Raw genomic sequence first — 3,450 nt, forward strand, 5'->3', positions numbered from 1 at the left:
GCCCAAGGACCCTATGGCTCAAAGTTTACATGAATAAACAAGCTACTGTAGTTAGAGCAGAGACAAAGGAATGTGGGGAGTTTATTTAACTAAAGGGACAAGGCTGCCTTCAGCCAAGTAATAAAAAGCCCTTAGGCCTTCCAAAAGGGTTTGTTATTATATTCTGTAACTTTCCCTTAATATTTCTGCCACCATCCTGAGTGAGCCCCAGCATCTCCCCCTTTTATGTTTCTAATATCAGCCTCCATTGACTGACAGGCACCGGTGTGCTCAGCCATGGGTCTGTCAGGCGAGTCAGTCATTGCTCTTATTCCAGCTTTGCATACTAGAATTAACAAATAACGTAAGACAATTATAAGTACAATTAACAACATTGTTTTCCAGTCAAGGAGAGTCCCAGGAACAGGGCTCTAACAAGGAAAGATGATCTTGCACACCTTTCCATATGGCTGTTTGTTGGGTATGTAGATCTATAGTGTGAAGGGATTCTAAAATTTTAGTTTTAAGTGCTTTACATCTGCTGTTAAATTGTCATGAAAGGTTCCCTAGGGGTGTTGTTTCATCTCATTCCGACTGTATAGATTCCATGGTAGAGAAGTGACACAGTCACTTCATGTTCCCAGTCTCAGCTTAATTGCCCTCAGAATGCCAGTGTAACTTGTTGCTCCCCCACATATTCCACAGCAGACTCAAGGGCTTGCCGACATGCGAGAGCCATACCTTGCTATAAGAGAAGTTCATTAGACACATTTTTCGGCCAGATTATCTACAAAAGCAGCTGTTTGTACTGACTCAGTAATAGATGCCACTGCAACGCTGGCAGTTGCCAAGATGACTATGGCTGAGGCTATAAAGGCTATAAGTGTAACTATGAATCTTTTGTGTCTGACCTGGGATAGGGCACGTTCTAAGGTGACAAGGGCAGAGGAATCTTGCAAATCGCATGTTAAATGGACTGGTAGGAATGCCTCAGATTGTCTTCTTAATACCATGACACTAGTAATTTTTAAATTAGATATGTTGTGATTGGTGATACATGAGGCAAACCAAGTCTGTCTCTGTACTCAGGTCACAAACTTGGGGCCTTGGGGTGTAATGGAAATGTTAGTTCCCATAAGGAAGACATGGATGGGTAGTGCAAGTCAGGCACCAATCAGTGTGATTATGAATAAAGGTTATAGTATAGTTGCAACTAGAATTATGATATGTCCCATGCCAGGTGTTAAGGGAAGTGCTAAGATGTCCCAGGTGCCATAAGGTGCCTTTGGGTGGCATGGACTTTACGTGGGGTCTGGGATATCTCATCCCCCCATCGGCCCAAGTTATAGGGGAAGAAGATGTGGCTATGAAACCGTGATTAATGCTATGATGGATGAAGACATTAGTAAGGCTGCTTTGCAATCAGCCATGGGGGCTCCAGTCTAAGATGTTATAATTGCCTAACTGGAGGCTATGGGCTTGTTTCCCATGACAGACCTCCCAACCAAAGTGGAATCCATTACTTTGCCAGCTTTGTTCTTTAGCACAGGAGGGAATGTTTGGGAAAGCGGCATGGATTACATTGCCTGGTTTGAGGCTACCTGCCGCTAAGAGTGTTAAGCTATCTCCTTTGCCATGATGTAGCCATACTTGTTTTTGGGCAGGTACACAGTAAGAATTAGGACCTTTATAACTTACACACAATGGGAGGATAGTGGAGTGATATGTAGTGTTATCTGGCACCTTAGTCCAATGTGTACCATTATTGAGGGACCCCACTGGGGTTAAATCTATCCCTCCTAGCTAAGCCATTGCATTGTTAGAAGCTAGGAAAGGGGGTCTTCGTCTATGTAACAGGGTAGAAAAAAGGTAGATTTAGAAGATGGGCTTAATAGAGTATAGCAGATACAGGTTGCAGGCAGAGTGAGAGAATAAATAATAAATTATCTAGAGTGAATGATGTTTGTGTCGGGAGCAGGATTTGCTCAGCCTCCTGCATTATCCTTTCAGCATTCCCCAGGTGAGGCCCAGGGCATGTGTGATTTGAGGAAGCTGCATTGCCTGAAGTTGTGGGTCTTGCAGAGTCTTTCTTAGACTGACTCGAGTTTTTCTTCTTTCCATCCTATGATGAGGACGTAGTCTCCAGGCTGGTGCCGGTGTACTGGAAATTCGAGGGGTTGTGCCTCTGCTAAGCGACCTTTTATAATCTTTGTAAAAGAGCAGGTTAGTGCTTTAAGAAAAACCTGTTGTGCTTTAATATCTAGTTTACAGAAAAACTGAATAATTCTTTAGCTTTAGCCAATATGTTTACGCACGGAATTTCTTTTACAATGTTTTAAAACTTGCTTAGACCTTCAAAACAAATATTATACAACATTTTCTGCATAAATTCGTTCCTATAACATTTTTCATGACCTTCACAGATAATCAATCTTCAACATGCCTTAACTTTCTTTGTTTTATAGCCTTTCTTACAAAAGGTGCATTCTTGTATCTATATAACTTTTTTAACATTTGTTTCTCTACTTCTCTTTCCTTACCTTTCCTTCCCTCTTTGCCTCCCTGTATTTCTCTTTCCCTGTTTTCTTTTTACACTGTCTCTTTCCTTAGCCTCACTTTCTGTCTGATCTAGCAACGTGCTTTTCTACAGCTGATTGAAATTTGTCATCTAAATTTAGAAATTTAAGGGTAAATAAGGTTTGTGCCAATAGCTTTGCCGTTTAAGATAGCAAACAGGTTTTGCAACTTATCAGTCAATGAGGAAATTCTTTTCTACTGAGGAGCAAAGCCATTTGGCTGGCTTTTGATTGCTCTTTAACTCATGGATTTGCTGTAATTTTTCTCCCTTCAGAGGCTATTGTTCCATTCTAATAGGATTTTGAGATAGCTATGGTAGAGGTAGGGTTGGAATAACAATAGTGGCCATTACCAGAAAAAGGTCTTAAAATTTTTTAAATTGTGCTTAAATCTTAGCAGAGCTTGTAAACAAGGAACACATGAAATTTCTCCCATGGGCCACCAGCGGAGCTAGAGACCAGCGCCGCAGGTTCCCAGTAGCAGCTGCTTTTCGCTTGCCTAGGTGTGGCTTTTTGCCTGTGCGGCTTTTCACTTGTGCTACTGGCTCCCTCCAGCTGCTGGGTGGCTGTGGCCTGCTGGGGGAAACTGAGATCTATATATGGAGGAGAAGGCTATGTCAGAGGCTGTGATGCTGAGGCACACAGCTATTTCCAAGCCACTACAGGGCAGAAAGGCAAGCGGATAATCATCCTATTTCCCTTTCTACCTAGACTTCTGCTATTGCCTTCCCCAACCTCTATTTGCAAAACCCATTCAAGGAAAAGGCAGCCTGGCTAATACAGTGCATAGACCACCAAACAGTGACCATGACCTTTTTGTTTTGCAAGTTTGGCTTTGGGAAGTGCTTTGGAGCTTCTTCTACGTCCAACCACAGAGCTGGTCATTGCCAGTTAT

This window comes from Cebus imitator, unplaced genomic scaffold (genome assembly GCF_001604975.1).
Source record: "Cebus imitator isolate Cc_AM_T3 unplaced genomic scaffold, Cebus_imitator-1.0 Scaffold171, whole genome shotgun sequence".
NCBI classification, from domain to species: domain Eukaryota; kingdom Metazoa; phylum Chordata; class Mammalia; order Primates; family Cebidae; genus Cebus; species Cebus imitator.